This window comes from Eriocheir sinensis, chromosome 32, assembly GCF_024679095.1.
Source record: "Eriocheir sinensis breed Jianghai 21 chromosome 32, ASM2467909v1, whole genome shotgun sequence".
Taxonomy (NCBI): Eukaryota; Metazoa; Arthropoda; class Malacostraca; order Decapoda; family Varunidae; genus Eriocheir; species Eriocheir sinensis.
In genome coordinates, this window is record NC_066540.1 from 11,304,300 (window position 1) to 11,323,011 (window position 18,712).

Consider the following 18,712-nt stretch of genomic DNA (forward strand, 5'->3'; position numbering starts at 1 on the left):
CAAGAGAGGACAGAGGAGGGAAAGAAGAAAGAAAGGGGGGAGGAAGGAAGGGTATCCACAGTAAGCCTTCCTCCTCCCTCTCCTCCTCCTCCTCCTCCTCCTCCTCCAGTAGTCCAAAGTCACCTAACGGCCACTTGCCCTAAATTAGAGACGCCGCGCCGCCACGCCCGTTCACTTATGTATACCGAGTTGAGGCATCGCGGCCGTGACACACACACACACATACACACACACACACACACACACACACACACACACACACACACACCGTAGTGAGTGAGGATCAAGTTTTCATGTTAAGAAGCAACCACTTAGAGTCCAGGGCCTGAAAGAGGAAGTGGAGGAGGAGAAGAGGAGGAGGAAGAGGAAGAGGAGGTGGTGGAGAAGGAGGAGATGGGGGAGGAGGAGAAACAGGCAGAAAATAATAAGAACAGTGGGTTAGGAGGGGGAGGATGAGAAGCAGAGGGATAAGGAGGAAGAAAAGGAAAAGGTAGAGAAGTAAGAGACAGAAGGAAGAAGAGAAGAACGGGGATGGAGTAAACAATGAAACTGAGAAAAAAAATAACGTTAAGGGAAGGACGAAGACAACAACCTTAACCTAAACATTACACGAGGAACTAAAAAGGACGTAAAATTTCTAACCATAAACAGTCAGACAAAAAAAAAAGAAGAGAAAATTAAGAGAAATAATAAAAAAGTGAGAATCAAACCTAGAAAACAGCAACAACAACAAAGAATTAGGAGGCAAGAAAGGCATAACAGATTCAGATACTCACTACCAACACTAGATAACAAGATAGACTAACCACATGAAGGGAGAACGGAGAACAACAGAACGAGATAAAGAAGGAAACACAGACGGAGGGAAGAACAAAACCACCATTTCGCATATTCCCCCCCACCAACACTACCTCCGTCACCCCCCCTCCCCCCCTCCCCCCCCCCCCCGCCGCCGCCGCCGCCCGAGCGTGTACGTCTGACAAATGGCACTCAATACACTGCTTAGGCTTCGTAATACGCTATGAATAAATGACCCGACACGCCGCCGAAAATAAGCCGAATCCGCGAGAAATATTACTGCACCTCTGACAAAATAAAGCGTGTGAGAGAGAGAGAGAGAGAGAGAGAGAGAGAGAGAGAGAGAGAGAGAGAGAGAGAGAGAGAGAGAGAGAGAGAGAGAGAGAGAGAGAGAGAGAGAGAGAGAGAGAGAGAGAGAGAGAGAGAGAGAGAGAGAGAGAGAGAGAGAGAGAGAGAGAGAGAGAGAGAGAGAGAGAGTATTCAAAATGTAAATGAATAGCAGTGGAAGTGAAAGGGAAAGATATGGAGAGATAGAAAGGAACAGAAAAAGACGGGAAAGAATTATAAATATGTATGGATAGATGGAAACAAAGAAATAGACAAGAAAGAAAAATTTAAAAAAGAAGAAAAAAAGAAGTAGTATAGAAAATTCAAATAAAGCAAGACTGCATTTTCCGTTGAAGGCCCTCTCGCGAAACAAAAGAAAAATTCGACAAGTCATAGACGTACTCTTAAGATACAAGATATATTGATGGAACACGTGACAAATTTGCATAAGAAGAACCAAAAAAGTTTTCGCGAATTATAAAATGACAAATGACAAATTCACGAAACAATCGACCACTCGCAAAACAAAAGACAGACTTATGAAACAAAAGTGACATTAACGAAAAGAAAAGACAAACTAGCCAAACAAGAAACGCATTTGCAAAACAGGAGACAAACTAGCAAAACAAGAGAAAAGCTTTCCAGAAACAAACAGTAAAGGAGAACCTGATGAAGGGGCTGTTGTGGTATAAAAAAAAGTCATATGTTATTTTTTATAATGGAATAGTTCTTGCTTTTATTAATCTGTAAGTCCATCTTTTGTTTTATTATTATCCTTCGTGTTTATACTTTGCTATGTTTTCGATTTCATGGCATTTTCTTTACTTGCGTTCATTACAACATTTTTGTCATTATTATTAAACTTTATTCATTAGTTCAGTCTAATTAATATGGAGCTTAGCAGTATATCTTATCAACTTTAGCCATGAGAAATGTTTTACGCTTGCGCCATATCAAAGTCACCTGCGCGTTTTCCCATGTCACACTTTCTATATTCTAAGCCTGTAATAAATCATCTCACCTCTGGCGTGTGAAATTCATTTAGAGCTTTTCTTATTTGCGCCCAACTGTTGTTCTCTCCTCCGTGTCTGCCTGTGTTCTGTCTTGTCATTCTTTTATATCTATTATTTTCGAGTTGTTATACATTTTGTTCATTTTCACGCCTGAGAAATCAGTCCAGTTGTCCTTTACGCTCAATTCAATGTCTTCCTTCTTTTGAATCTTCCTTTGTCTAGTTTTTTCTTGTAAATATGTAAATACTTGCTGTACATTATTGGTATTTTCTGTACATGACTCATACATTTAGTTATACCTCTGTTCCCTGATCCTACCTCACGTCCACCTGTTAGTTCTGTATTGTCACTTTTCACCTTCAACCCAATCATGTTACGAGAGTGGCTTCTGACGCTTCAATCAAATTATTCACTCTCCTCAGTTGATATTATTGTAACAAATCTCTCCCTCGTACGTTTCCGTGGCTTTTGTAGGTAAATAAAGAGAAATATTTCAGCCGGAAGTAACGAGTGCGCGGCATATCACTCGTAACCTTTCGGATCCATAACTTAGCTCGCCCGGTGTGCATTGAATAAAAAGGGAGATTGAGAAATAATACACACAAAAATACACTATATCCAAAAATATACGGTTAAGGTATATGCACACAACGAGAGCAGTTTTAACGTCGATATTTACGACTAAAGGTATGAAACGGGACTTAATATTTGCGCGGTAACGAATAATGCAGCGTGTGGGGCCGAGATCCTGCGAAATACAGTTTGCGAAATAGAAAACTCGAGCAATGAAAACTAATAACAGAGGGAGATCAAACCGGGCAAACCCCACCAGATTTACACATTGTGCGAGTGTGCGTGCGTATGTGTGTGTGTGTGTGTGTGTGTGTGTGTGTGTGTGTGTGTGTGTGTGTGTGTGTGTGAAAAGGGAAAAAGGGAAAAATATCTAGCTTTGAAATGATACAGAGCTTTGCAGTCGTTGTTATTGCTGCTGTTGTTGTTGTGGAAGTAGTAGTAGTAGTAGTAGTAGTAGTAGTAGTAGTAATAACAGCAAAAAAAAAAGAACTACACTAACACACAGACGCAGGCGTAAACACAACCCAGCTCCACTGCACAGCCATACACAAGCAGACAGATAACACGTACAGACAAGCCAACAAGCAGCCAGACGATGAGTAACAGGAGCGGCGGCGGCGGCAATGGTGAACACAGCGGCAGTGGCGGCGGCGGTGGAAGCTGGGTGATCGGGTCTCGCTAATGTCACGAGCGAGGCCTCAGCACCGGACAGCCGCGGACCATGATACAGGCGGCTTTGGGCGGCGGTTCTCTGACACACAATTACGGCCTCCACATACAGGTGTAAATGTTACGCGGCTCACGCTAATCCGGGCAGATTCCGCGCCAAAATTGCCTGGGTGTGGAGGGTTACTATTGCAAGGGGGAAGGACACGGCCGGGGGAAGAGAATGGGATGGGAGGGGGAAGGAGAGGGAAGGGAAGCAGAGGGAAGGGGAGGAGGTGGCGGGCTGTGACGATAGTGATTGCAGCGGGTGGGCGGGATGGGCTGTGAGACTAAATGAAGTTGTTTATGAAGTTTGGAGTTTTAATCGGCCGCGGGGTGGGTGTGGGTGGGTTTGGGTTGGAAGAGGGAGGAAGGGAGACAGGGAAGAGAGTGGAGGGGTACAATATGAGAGAGAGAGAGAGAGAGAGAGAGAGAGAGAGAGAGAGAGAGAGAGAGAGAGAGAGAGAGAGAGAGAGAGAGAGAGAGAGAGAGAGAGAGAGAGAGAGAGAGAGAGAGAGAGAGAGAGAGAGAGAGAGAGAGAGAGAGAGAGAGAGAGAGAGAGAGAGAGAGAGAGAGAGAGAGAGAGAGAGAGAGAGAGAGAGAGAGAGAGAGAGAGAGAGAGAGAGAGAGAGAGAGAGAGAGAGAGAGAGAGAGAGAGAGAGAGAGAGAGAGAGAGAGAGAGAGAGAGACGAAGAGACAAAAAGAGAAACAGAAAATCAGAAAAAAACACATACACAGGGGGACCCAAACACACACACACACACACACACACACACACACACACACACACACACACACACACACACACACACACACACACACACACACACACACACACACACATGCACACACATTTATCCCTCCCGTTAATTCTTTCCCTCCCTCCCTCCTATCCTCCCTCTCACCCTCCCCTCACCCTGACCCCCTCCCCCTATTACACCTTTACCATCCCCTCATCCCCCCTCCTCTCTCCACCCTCCCAATATTCCTCCCCCGGCGCTCCCATTACCATTTCATCACACTCCGCTGCTGTCACCCTCCCCGCTACTACTACTACTACTACTACTACTACGACAACGACAGTTCCTACTACTTCTATTACTACTGCCACTACTTCTGTGATTGGATGCGCTCTCTCTCTGTCTCACTCCCTGTCTCTCTCCCTTTTTCTCCATCTATCTATCTATCTTTCTCTCTTTTTCCTCGCACTCTTGCTTCCCTTCGCCTGTTCCCCCAAGCCGCCCTGCATGCCGGCCTGAATACACGAGCTTTCCCCATTTTTCTCTCTCTTTCTGATGCAAACAGTGAGATTCAATCTAAAGAACATTTTTATATGGGACGAAAAAGATACGCGAACTTTCTCTGTTTCTCCTTCAATAGAGCAGCGCCTGTGAAAAGGGTGAGGCGGGAAGCACACATGTATGTACTCACACGTTTGTACAGCTGAAGAGTGTGTGTGTGTGCGTGTGTGTGCGTATGTGGGGGGCGGATGAGGAAGCCGGAATTGGGGTGTAGATGTCACAATGGCGGGAATTCGAGGGTGTGTAGAGAGGAAAATAGTGGAGAGTTTGCTTGTGATTTGCTGCCTTGCCTAATAAAGATACTGTGTTAGAGTGTAGCAGGGGAGGTTACAAGCATTCTATCATACAAAGGGTAAGGAAACATGACTAAGAGCGGCAGTCAGTGCAGTCCAAGGGGAGAGTGTATGAGGTATTATTGACAGGGTTGTGTTAGTGATTGAAAAATGAGGAACAAGTACTGCTTAGGGAGGAGAAAGGATGCGTGGACCAGAAGTATAGGCGGTGTTTGAATGAAAAGATGTGGGAGGGGGTTGGGGGGGTTTGCGTGTTTTAACTTTATTTTGACATGATAAACTGTACACGGAACCATATCATGTGAGAGAGAGAGAGAGAGAGAGAGAGAGAGAGAGAGAGAGAGAGAGAGAGAGAGAGAGAGAGAGAGAGAGAGAGAGAGAGAGAGAGAGAGAGAGAGAGAGAGAGAGAGAGAGAGAGCACAAAGACAAACACAGGTATACACACATGTGACTGCCGCAACTATCAGGACACACACACACACACATACACACACGCGCGCACACACACACACACACACACACACACACACACACACACACAGGTACACACGCACGTGACCACCACCGCCACAGCCACGCGCCGTTCACCAATATCCATTCCGGCCTCGGGGTCCCCAGGGGGCGCGCCTCCCCCGGGGGCTCCGCTGAAAGATCCCCACCGCTAACCTAAAATTGTGATGAAGCGATTTAATAAAACAGAGTGGCCGGGAATGGTTTTGGAATGGTCCCCGTGGCTCCAGCTCCATTCCCAATTCCCACTTCTGTCTTTCACCTTGCTGTTCCAACTGGAATCGCGATTCCCAGAGGTGCACCAAATTAGCCGCGACTCCGCCAGTTGTCGGCAGCAGCAGGCGCACGCTTTTCCATTTTCCCGCCACTTTCATCGACTTTGTTCGAACCCGCGCCTCGCCGCCGCCGCCCCCGTCCACCGCCCCCCGCCGCGGGCGTGGACGGGCGGGGGCGGCATGGGCGGGCGGGGTGTGCTGCCGCCGCTGTAAAACTCCAGTGTAAATAATCATGTGGAAAGCAGCGTCTCTCCCCGAGCCGCCACGAAGTCCTGAGCCACGCGGGGGAACACAGTGCCGTGCCATGTATATTTAAACAACTGCGCATCGCTTTCCGCGGCGTCGACTAAAACGTTAGGGAATCTCTGAGGAATACGCGAGCCCAGTTTTCCTCGAGTTTCTCAGCGCTGAGTCTCCTCCCACAATGTTGTGCTCGGCCGGCCGGGCGCCTTTGTCCGCGGCGGTACCTTCTTCGGGCGGCGGCGGCGGGCGGCGGGTGGCGGGGAGCCTCATCCCACTGCACCTCGCGTGTTCCTTAATCAAATTACGGCTTCAACAACACCTGGACGTTTATTCCGGGGAGGCTTTCCGGGGCAAGGGTTCCAGGTGGCGGCGGGAGCTTCCGAGACACGGCGTGCCGAGAATACGAGCCTGGAAGGCGGGAGGCAAGGCACACCTCGCCCCCCACTCCCCCTCTTCCGTCCTCATCCTCCTGCTCCTCCTGCTGTACCTGCTTCCCCTCCTCCTACTCCTCCTCCTACATACCCTCCAAACGAAGTAGACGAGAAACCACCATCGCTCGTCGCGTTTAGCTCCGGCTGTCTATGAATGTTTTAGTGCGGGTGGGAGGGAGAGGGGAAGGAAGGAAGGAGGGGAGAGGCTTGGAGGGAAAGTGAGAGGCTTCGGAGTGTGGCGGCGGAGGGAAGTAAGGTTGTGTTTAGGACGGTGGTAATGTGCTGGCTGAATGGTGGGGGGGGGGGGGAGAGAGAGAGAGAGAGAGAGAGAGAGAGAGAGAGAGAGAGAGAGAGAGAGAGAGAGAGAGAGAGAGAGAGAGAGAGAGAGAGAGAGAGAGAGAGAGAGAGAGAGAGAGAGAGAGAGAGAGAGAGAGAGAGAGAGAGAGAGAGAGAGAGAGAGAGAGAGAGAGAGAGAGAGAGAGAGAGAGAGAGAGAGAGAGAGAGAGAGAGAGTATTACACCAACACGACAACTTCAAACTTTCTTTCCTTCCTTCCTACCTCCCTCTCTTCCATCCTTGCTCCACACATTCCTCTCTCCGCTATCTTCTTATCTTCCATCTTTCGTCCACTCTATTAGTCTATCCACTTTATTATAATACCGAAAGCCAAACCGCGGGGTCCAACAAATAGTATTCCCTCTCACTCCTCCTCTACCACCACCTCCTCTTCCTCCTCCACCCCGCGTCCGTCCATCTCCACAATACCCGAAATGGAATGATGTGAGGGCGGAGGGCGGGATCGCGGCTACAACTCTGATTTACCGTGAAATGACAGATTCAAGTCCATACGCGCCGCTTGCACAACGTAATAGGAACATTTAGTGAGGCCGAGCCGTGAGAACCGAGAGAGAGAATGCGAGGGGGAGAGAGGGAGAAAGAGAGAGAAGGGGCGAGGGCGATAGAGAAAGCGAGGGAGGGCTAGAGGATGAGTGAAGGATAGGCAAAACTGTGGAAATGTAATCAAGAGAGATGAAGAGAACGAGGGAGTGACATAGAAAGATAAAGAGAGGGAGAGGGTGATAGAGAAAGTGAGGGAGGGATAGTGGATGAATGAAGGATAGACGAAATTGTGGAAATGAAATCAAGAGAGAGAGAGAGAGGAAAAGAATGATGAAGTGAAACAGGAAGATACAAAGAGATAGACAAAGAAAAAGATGGATGTGGAATGAATGAGACGGAGAAAAAGCTACAAATTTAAGCGAAAGGAACGAAGAGAGAGGGAGGGAGGGTGAGAGGGAGGGAGAGATAAAAGGGAGGGAGGGATGAGGGGTAGATAAGGGAGAGGAAGGGACACTAACTAGGCGTGTGAGGCAGAAATGGAGGGAGACTGAGGGACGTGGGAGGAAAAAGAATGGGAATGTGAGGGAAAAAGGAAGTGACTGATAATGTGAAAGAAAAAAAAGGAAGACAAAGGGCTGTTAAAATGAGGAAAAGGGGAAAAGGAAGAGACTGACGTGAGAGAGAGAGAGAGAGAGAGAGAGAGAGAGAGAGAGAGAGAGAGAGAGAGAGAGAGAGAGAGAGAGAGAGAGAGAGAGAGAGAGAGAGAGAGAGAGAGAGAGAGAGAGAGAGACAGGAATGTAAGCTAGTAGTTATTGAGACGCAAAAAGAGTTAGGTGGATAAGTAGGCCTATATATAAAGAGCTAATGGTTTTGGAAATATAACTTGAAGACACGAAGCTATGAGAGAAAAAATAATATGAAGAGAAAGAGATAGAGTGATGGACTGACGTATATTTGAGACATAATTTGTTTGTAGAATTATAACCAAAAGAAAACGAGCTAAGAGTGAAACATATAGAGTGAAATAATGTGGAAGAGGGAAAAACAAACAAAGGAAAGATATACACAAAAAAAAAACGAGGAAAGGTAAACTAAAAGAAAAGGAGCTAAGAGAAAAGAAGAACAAAGAAAGATGGAATGATGTGAAATGGAAAAAAAAAACCGTAGTAGAAAAAAATGAAAACGCAAGATAAACAATAACAGGAAAATTAAGAGATCGGCACCCATGAATACTGAGTAGAAAAAGAAAAAGAATAGAAGATACACGAAGGGAAAATAAAATGAAGGAATAAAGGGAAAACTACACATACAGGTGAGCTTAGTGGAAGTGAAGGAATTGAAATAGAGGAGAGAAACAAAGAAAAAATACAGTACATATAAAAAAAAAAGCAGGAGAAGATGTATAGCTGTAGATGTTGAGAGATGTTTGGAGGAATAACGAGAGGGAGGGAAATAGATAGGGAGGAAAATAGGAAGGAAAGAAAAGGGGGAAAAGAGAAAACGGTAGATGAGGAGGAAATGTATAGAAATGGTGTTAGGAGAGAAGGAAGGAGGGAAAGAGGGAGAGGAAAGAATGGAGAAGGGGGAGAGAAGAAAAGGGAGGGAGGAAAGTGTTCAAAAGGGAGAAGAGAACAAAAGGGGAGAAGAAAGCATGGAGAAGGAGGAAAAAAAGGACAAAAAAGCGAAAAAAGGAAAGGGAAGGAGGAAGGTGTTGAAAAGAGTGGAGAGAAAAGAGGGAGAGAGGGAGGGTTTCGAGTGGAGGAACATAACAGAAAGAGGAGGAGGGGGAAAGGGAGAGAGAGAATGACGGTGAAGGGATTGACGGTGAGGAGGAGGGATGGAGGGACGGGATGATTGAGGAAGAGAGAGATGGAGGTAGGGGAGAGAGAAAGGGAGAAGCGGAGAGTCGGGAAGGTAAGTGAAGGTGAAAGATGGATGAACGGTGTGAGAGAGAGAGAGAGAGAGAGAGAGAGAGAGAGAGAGAGAGAGAGAGAGAGAGAGAGAGAGAGAGAGAGAGAGAGAGAGAGAGAGAGAGAGAATTATATGGAGGAGGAAAGAAGGACGAAGATGAAGAAGAGTGAAAAGGCGGTGTACACTCTCTCTCTCTCTCTCTCTCTCTCTCTCTCTCTCTCTCTCTCTCTCTCTCCTAGTCTCTCCACTGTCTCCCTCTTCTTTCTCGCGGTCACGGGGTGGAGGTCGGGGCGGGGGCTCCAAGAATCGGTGAGGGGCAATAAGCGTGGCGCCATCAACCGAATGACAGGACGAGGCAGGGGCAGGGAGAGGTAGGGAGGGGCAGGGAGGGGCGAGGAGGGGCAGGGAGGGGCAGGGAGGGGTGGGAGGGGTGCGGGTGAGGCCTCGAAGTCGCCGATCACCCCCGCGACTTCGTAATGGCTCTCTCAGATCACCCCGTTTTTCCTACCTCCCCTCACACGCCCACGAAGAGGAGGAAGAGAAGGAATCGGATTAGGGGGAAGAGGGACGTGGGAGGAGCATATAGGTAAAGGGTTTTGTGTGTTATATATGAACATAAGAAGTCTGCAAGTGGTCAGTGGTCCGATACATGGCAGCTCCTGTGAAACTAACCCCACCTAACATCACTATCCATGAATTTATCCGATCTTTTATTGAATTTGTACCGTATTAGCACCCACAACATGACTGCCACTACATATGAGTAAAACTGAAACATGAGGAAGAGAAAGAGAAAGATGAATATGAAAAGGGGGGATAGAAGGAGGGATAGAGGGAGAGGAGGAGAAGAGGAGGAGATGATAAATGAAAGAAAAATAAGAGGAGGATGAGAGAAGGAGGGATAGACATACCAGTGATAAATATATATACAGGCTTGCGGGATTTACGAAGAGGGAGATTAGAAAGAGTAGGATAAAAAGGTAAAATAGAGAAGAGAAGTGAGGGGAGGATAAAGGAAAAGAGGAGGAAGAGGAAGAAGAAAAGAGCAACAGATATGACACGAAAAAGAGGAAAAGAAATGACAGAAACAGAGATCGAAAGAGAGGTGCTGAGGAGAAACGAAGACCAAGACGAGGAGCAAAGAGTAAGAGAAAGAGGAAAGAGAAAAACTTGCAGGTGAGGAGGACAGGTGAGGAAGGCTGCTCATAAGCGGATGGACGCCCCGATACCTGCCGCTTTTAAACCCTTCCCGCAGGAGCCATCAAAGTGGAGCGCCATATTGGGAGGGGGGTGAAGGAGGAGGAGGAGGAGGAGGAGGAAGAGGAGGAGGGAGGAGGTGGCGCGAGGGGAGAGACAGCCAAAAAGAAGGAGGGAGAAAAAAGGGAGGTAATGGAAGGAGGAAGGAAACTGGAAGGTGATGGGAGGAGGGAGGAGGCTGGGAGGTGATGGTAGTTGGAGGTAGAGGTGGTGGTTGTGGGGGTTAAATGATAAAAGGGGAAGAGAGGGGAAAGCTGGGGGATGATGGAAGCAGGGATGGAGTGAATACATTTTGTATACGAATACGAATACTTCAAATTCCAACGAATACGAATACGAACTCGAATACAGTGAAATGTATTTAATTCGAATACAAAAACGAATACTTCTTAAAAGTATTCATGAATACATTCATAAATATTTTTCAGTGAAAGATGCCTTCTCGACGTAACAGGGTTTCGAACTGTTCTGAAGTTATGCAACAGCAAAATGAGCTCATGAACACACATTCAACGTCCACACTGGCAAGTGGCAACTGAGTCACTAAGTCAGACTCCAACCGCACTGTCACAATCTGCGAACCCTGTGTAACTATACACGACGATTACACGTCCGCCCAGGAGGATGGAGTTGTAAGCAACAACGGCTGTTATTTCTGATCATAAATTTTGAAGTATTCGTCAGATTATTCACAGAATACGAATACGTTCCCCTTGTATTCGAATACGAATGCGAATACTTTGATTTCTATCAATATTTATTCGAATACGAATACGCCCAAATACGGTATTCGAATGTATTCGAATACAAATACCGAATACGAAGAGGAATGGGAAAGATGGAGAAGAAGAATAGCGAAGGGGAGGAAGAAGCATACTAGGAGGTGATTGTAGTGGGGGTTGAAAGGTGGTAGTATAGTGGTGAGGGTAAATGATGGAAGGGGTTGAGATGGAGAAATGGGAGATGGTGGGAGAGGAGACCAGATGACAGAGAAAGTAAGTTAGTCGGAAAAGCTGTATTAGAGCATGAACAAAGGGGTAAAATGGAGGTGAAAGGTGAAGGACGAGAGGGGGACGAGAACTAAGGAATAAGAAAACTGAGAAGTAGGATTGGGAGGACAGGAACAAGGAGTGAGCGCTTAAGACGGATACGACAGAAGGAAGAGAGGCAGGCAGGAAAACAGATAAGATGAGGACTAAAAGGAGATAAAATGATTGAAAGGTAATAAAAAGATGAGGGAACGGGCAAAAGGCGTTAGCGAAGGCGGAAACGTTAAAAAGAAGTAGCAGAAAAGAGAGAGAGAGAGAGAGAGAGAGAGAGAGAGAGAGAGAGAGAGAGAGAGAGAGAGAGAGAGAGAGAGAGAGAGAGAGAGAGAGAGAGAGAGAGAGAGAGAGAGAGAGAGAGAGAGAGAGAAAAGGAGAGAAGTGAATGGTTATGCGGGCTAGCTAGGAAGACGCACAACAGACAGCCTGACAGATAGACGGACAGATCCCCGCAGCCAGCTAGCCGCGGAGGAATAGAGGGAGGGAGGGAGGGAGGGAGGGATGGAGAAGGATATGGAGGGCTGGAGGGAAGACGGGCGTGCCACCAAACCACACAATCTATCTCGGGATATTTGTCAATAAAACGAGACAGGGATTGGCGTCATATTGGATGTGTGACGCAAGATGTTGTGCTCTCTCTCTCTCTCTCTCTCTCTGTTATAGTGATTGACGGATAGGGGAGAGATAGAGGTTGCGTTAGTTGTGTGTGTGTGTGTGTGTGTGTGTGTGTGTGTGTGTGTGTGTGTGTGTGTGTGTGTGTGTGTGTGTGTGTGTGTGTGTGTGTCCGCTCGTGTGCGTGTCCCCGTCACATATGAGAAATGAACAAGCTATTTCCTTAACCTCCGTGACTCCGACACTAACCCTCTCATTGCTGTACGTGAGTCTGGTAATGGAGGAGGAGGAGACGGAAGACGAGGAGGAGGAGGAGGAGGAGGAGGAGGAGGAGGAGGAGGATCTGTGGGAGCGAGTGAAAGAGTGAGTTTAAAAGGAAATGTAAGAAATAATAAACCAACGAATTGAGAGAGAGAGAGAGAGAGAGAGAGAGAGAGAGAGAGAGAGAGAGAGAGAGAGAGAGAGAGAGAGAGAGAGAGAGAGAGAGAGAGAGAGAGAGAGAGAGAGAGAGAGAGAGAGAGAGAGAGAGAGAGAGAGAGAGAGAGAGAGAGAGAGAGAGAGAGAGAGAGAGAGAGAGAGAGAGAGAGAGAGAGTAACGGAATTGAAAGTTGAAGAATATAATCGATTCCATAGCTGATATAATTTGCCTTTTCCTTCGGCGGATATATTAAATCATGAACACACACACACACACACACACACACACACACGCGCGCGCAGCTAGTGAATAAAAAGAAGGACTCCGAGTAATCCCTCATGACAATACCAGAAAGAGGGGAAGGCCATTCGTCCCCTCCTCCTCCCTCCTCCTCCCCTCTCGGCCCATGCTCATCTACGGTCTAATCGCGGTTGAGGGGAAGAGGGGAAAGGGAGGGAAGGAGGGGAAAGAGGGTGATGGGAGGGTGAGTGGAGGGGATGGTTGAGGTGGGGATGGAAGGGATGAGAGAGAGAGAGAGAGAGAGAGAGAGAGAGAGAGAGAGAGAGAGAGAGAGAGAGAGAGAGAGAGAGAGAGAGAGAGAGAGAGAGAGAGAGAGAGAGAGAGAGAGAGAGAGAGAGAGAGAGAGAGAGAGAGAGAAAGGGGGGAAGGGGAGGAATTGGTATCATTTGCTTAATTTCGTATCGACACAAACTTCGCTAAAATAAATCCACTTCGAAACCTCAACAAACAGAAGAGAGACAAGAAGACAAGGGGAAGAAGAAGAGGAAAAAGAAGAAGAAAAAGATTAACTAAAACTAGAACAACGAGAACATAAACAATAAGAAGAACAAGAAGAAAATAGTGTTAGGTCAGCTGTCATTGATTCGCTTCGCCTCTGAGTGTGTGTGTGTGTGTGTGTGTGTGTGTGTTGGTGGACAGGTGGCTGGGCGCGTGAGAGGTGGAGCAAAGGGGCATATCAGTGATTAAGGGGAGGAATCACCCACTTCACGGAAACAACCATTACAAGCCAATTACCGTGATGAGGAGGGCGGGAGGGAGCGGCGGGGAGCGAGGGAGAGAAGGGGAGAGAATGAGAGATAGGGAGAGGAAGGGAGAGGGAGAGGGAATGGGAGATATACAGAGAGAGGGAGGGAGAGAGACGTGGTGTAACATGTGTAGGGAGAGAGAGAGAGAGAGAGAGAGAGAGAGAGAGAGAGAGAGAGAGAGAGAGAGAGAGAGAGAGAGAGAGAGAGAGAGAGAGAGAGAGAGAGAGAGAGAGAGAGAGAGAGAGAGAGAGAGAGAGAGAGAGAGAGAGAGAGAGAGAGAGAGAGAGAGAGAGAGAGAGAGAGAGAGAGAGAGAGAGAGAGAGAGAGAGAGAGAGAGAGAGTTATGTATTTCTAGCTATGTGGATATGGTGTGTAACCCTTTTATGAATGAGGTCTAACTAATCTATTTCTTTCATCTTTTTAACTAGTATGCTCCTCATGCCTTCCCCGATGTGTCAAAAAAATGCTGTAGTTTGTTTTTCTTATTGTTATGGCAACCGATGGGAGTAAACGACAATGCCTTAGCGTTATAATACTAAATAAATCGTTCTTCAGTATGTTATATCTAGCTTTACTTAAACCTAACCGAACCACAACCCTCATATAGCATCAAAGTAAACGTCGATACTTACTCGTTCACACATAGAAAACGATGCACGAGCTGGTTAATTTGTGGTCTCCTTCTCTCGTTGAAACTGAAAAGAGAGGAGAGACTTTGGTAAGATTGATCTTGTGTGATGTACTCAGTCTAATTTTTTTTCTCTTGTTGAAACTGAGAAAAGAGGAGAAACTTTGGTAAGATTAATCAAGTGTGACATACTCTGCCTAATTTTTTTCTCTTGTTGAAACTGAAAAAAAAGAGGAGAAACTTTAGTAAGACTGAGCTAGTGTGATGTACTTAACCTAATTTCTACCTATGATAACACCTCCTATCTAGCACGTCACCACAAAAAAAAAGAAAAAAAGTGTTAATACTCGTATGCACAAAAGTCTGAACACACACACACACACACACACACACACACACACACACACATACACACACACACACACACACACACACACACACACAGACCAGGCGCCCCTCCCTCCACTCCCCCCCCCCTCCCTGCCCGGCGCACAAAAACAGAGGGGGTCGCCGTATCACTAACTGGCGGGGCTGCTCAAGCTATAATTTCTGGCCTCATAATTTAGTTCTCATAATTTCCGGTGCGGCGTAATGGGACGGATCGCCTCGCTTCTTGCCCTCTTTATTTACCTGCCGGCGGCGTGGGTGAGGCGTGCCCGGAGGAGGAGGAGGAGGAGGAGGGAGGGAGGGAAGAAGAGTAGGAGGACGATCTTCCATCTTCTTTGTGATAATCGGTTGGGTTGATCACGAGTAACAAGACCACAGAAAACGAGAGAGAGAGAGAGAGAGAGAGAGAGAGAGAGAGAGAGAGAGAGAGAGAGAGAGAGAGAGAGAGAGAGAGAGAGAGAGAAAAGGGGGGGAAGGGGGTAGATGGCTCGAGGACAGGCTATGAGTTGTGTGTGGTGGCAGTATATCGTATAATGGAGGCGATGGTGAGTGCATCTAACGTTAACAGCAATAGTGGTGACAATAGTAGTAGTAGTAGTAGTAGTAGTAGTAGTAGTAGTAGTAGAAGTAGTAGTGTTGAAGGGGAAATAAACAAACTCTAAATAGATGGGTGCGCTGGTGGTGAACTATATAGGAGGATTGATTGGGTGGGGATAGAGTTGAGAGTAGTAGTAGTAGAAATGGTAGTAATAGTAGTAGTAGTAGTGGTAGCGGGGGTGGTGTAGGTGGGTAGGCAGGTGGGTATAGGTGGGTGGGTGGGTGGATTGTCAGGGAAGTGGCTAATGCGTCCACGAATTACTGGCTATTGCAAATTGGTAATTGTCGTGTTGGTGGCGGCAAGACCCACGGTGGTAATGTCGCGTCGCCGTAATGAATAGACTCGGGCGGCGATAACTCAGGGCGAGGGTTGGCGGGCGCTCACCCTGTCCTCCCCGTCCCCCGCCGCCCCGTGCATGGCTGGGGGACGCCTTGAGTGCCCGCGGCGAGAGAGAGAGAGAGAGAGAGAGAGAGAGAGAGAGAGAGAGAGAGAGAGAGAGAGAGACACCCCTCCTCCCCCCGCGGCTAAAGATGAAGGAAGGGATGCAGAGGGTCGGGGACAAAGCGGGAATGTCATGAACAGCGAAAACGGGTCATCCTTCCACGGCCTTTTTCTCCGGTGTGTGTGTGTGTGTGTGTGTGTGTCCACCACCACCGCCACTACAACAAATATACAATGGGAAAATAACAAACACCCCTCCGCCGAGGCTCCCCGCGTAGTGTGGTTACAAATACGAGGTGATTCTTGACCGGGAAACAATGGACTGTTCGCCTCGCAGCTTCGGCCGCGACGCCACGAGCTGTAAATTTTAATACCTGCACTTGACACCGCCCATAAAAGTCGGGAATGCTAAGTAGGGAGACTCGCGGGTGAATAACAAGCGCAGCGCCGCCCGAGGAATCAAGACGGATGGCTGCGGGGGGAGGGGGGCGCGTCCGGGGCGGCGGAGGCGGCCGTAAAGTGGTGTTTCCCCGGCTATTGTTTCCCCGTAAGACACCAGACGGCCGGAGACGACGGCAATGAAGCTTTATGGCGCTATACTTGTGAAGGTGGGAGACGCTAAAGTCCGCCAGAGTCCAGCTTATGGAAATATATGACGACCGGAGTGCCGCTGTGCGCCAGGTGACTCAGTCATCACACACACGCGTGCACCACCACCACCACCACCACCACCACCACCAGCGCTTCCACCCGCTCCTCTCCTCACCGCCGCCGTCACTGCCGCTGCGAAGTGACGCCGGCTGCCGCGTCCTTCCTCCAGGGACATCAATCCCTCTCGAGATGACGTTCTTCGGGAATAATGGAGATAAAAGTCTGCCATAATGAAGGTTTATGGAGCTGGCCGCGGCAAGTCCGGCGAGGACCTGCTCGCCGGGCCCCGTATATATAATCAGCCGAATTTAGCCATTTCAGGACATAACGGTCATATTACTGTTGGCATATCCCGAATATATCTACCGCCAGGTGTCGCCGTGACGGGCGTTACATCAGGGATTCCACGTCACATCTAAATATAATCCGCTTGAGGCACCGACGGTCTCCACCGCCGCCACCGCCTCCGCTCCACTTTTCATAAGCTAAAAACGACAGAAAATGAATAAAACACGACTTTAAGCCCGGGAAATCCTCCGTGTGGCCTCCAGGGGTGTGCCAGGTGGCGCGGGGCGCAGCAAGCCAGCCGTGGCCCGCCGGGAGCCGCTGCACCGCTACATAATGCAAGGCGGCGCGGCCCGAGCCTCGCCGAGGACACTTGACATGCAGAAGACCCGCTGTCAGGGCTCGCCGCGCCCCGCCAAATAAACATGATAAAGCATCTCATTTTCTTGTTGAGTCGAGCTCGTGGGTTTTGTGGAGGACGGAAAAATAGGAGGCAGGAGAAACACTGTGGAGAGGACTGCTTTCACTCTCTCTCTCAACACACACACACACACGCACACACACCCACACACACACACACACAGCGGCACCAAACACGCTGCACCTCGTTAAAACACTGATTATCCCATCAAATCACACCACCACCACCATCACACAACATCATGTCCACCCACATGAGTGCGCAGTAAACACACACACACACACACACACACACACACACACACACACACACACACACACACACACACTTCCAATGCACTCAATAGGACTGACTGGCAACTACAGGTCCAGCACGTAGTCAAAACATGGGTGAATGACACACACACACACACACACACACACACACACACACACACACACACACACACACACACACACACACATACAGATACACACAGGAAAAAGTCTAGCATTTATCTTTATTTTTGCTTTTCTTTTACTCTCTGATTCTGTGATGGTGGTGGTGGTGGTGGTGGTGGCGGCGGCGGCGGTGGTGGTGGCGGAAGCATTTACATTTTAAATTAATTTCCACCCTCGATTAGAAAAAAGGCCAAGAAAAAACAAAAAAGACTTTCACCCGGTGTCAAATTAATCCAATTCAGAGTCGGACCGTCGACAGCCGCGGCGCTCCAAGTTGGCGGAGGGAAGCAGGAAGGAATGGAGGAGGACACGGGGGAAGGAGGGAAGGAATGACGGAGGACACGAGGGAAGGAGGGAAGGAATGGAGGAGTGCACGAAGGAAGGAGGGAAGGAATGAAGGAATGCACGAGGGAAGGAGGGAAGAAATGGTGGAGTGCACGAGGGAAGGATGGAAGGAATGGAAGGAAGAAAATCTGACTGAATGAATGAATGGAGAAAAGAGGGAGGGAAGGAAGGCACTAGGGAAGGATGAATGGAATGAAATGAAGAAAAAAAGAATAAATAAATACATGATTGAATGAATGAATGAAGGAAGGAAGGAAGGAATGAAAGAATAAAGGAAAGATGAGTGGATGAAAGGGAAGATCAAAAGGAAAGAAAGAAGGAAGGAGGGAAGGAGGGAAGAAGAGAAGAAAAAGTGAAACATAAATGAGAAGGAAAAAAGGAAATAAGAGAAAAAGGGATAGAGGAAAAATAAAGGAAGGAAGGATGAAGGAAGGAAATGAAGACTGGAAGAGAAAGATGGAAGCAAGTATGGAGTTGGGAGGAAGGAGGGAAAGTGGGGAGAAAGAAGGAAGGAGGGAGGGAAATAAGAAAGATACAGGAGAGAGAGGAGGCAAAGAAAGAATGAAGGGAGGAAGGAAGGAAGGAAGATAAGAAGAAAAGAAGGAGGGAAGTTTGGAAAGAAGGAAGGAAGCAAAGAAAGAATAAAGGGAGGAAGGAAGGAAGGAAGACAAGAAGAAAAGAGGGAAGGAAGGAAAGATAGAATGAAGGGAGGAAGGAAGGAAGGAAGACAAGAAGAAAAGAAGGAGGGAGCTTTGGAAAGAAGGAAGGAAGGAAAGAAAGAAAGAAGGGAGGAAGGAAGAAAGGAAGATAAGAAGAAAAGAATGAGGGATGTTTGGAAAGAAGGAAGGAAGGAAAGAAAGAATGAAGGGAGGAAGGAAGGAAGGAAGATAAGAAGAAAAGAAGGAGGGAAGGAAGGAAAA

The 18,712-nt window shown here is 47.8% G+C and overlaps 1 long non-coding RNA gene across 1 annotated transcript in view; it reads right to left on the reverse strand.

The window, feature by feature from the left end:
* Nucleotides 1-14,448, reverse strand: part of LOC127006138 (uncharacterized) — a 79,638-nt gene extending 65,190 nt beyond the window's left edge. The window contains exon 1 of the long non-coding RNA XR_007759097.1: nt 14,229-14,448. This is a non-coding gene — a long non-coding RNA (uncharacterized LOC127006138). The remainder of the gene's footprint in view (nt 1-14,228) is intronic.
* Between the last annotated feature and the right edge of the window lie 4,264 nt (nt 14,449-18,712).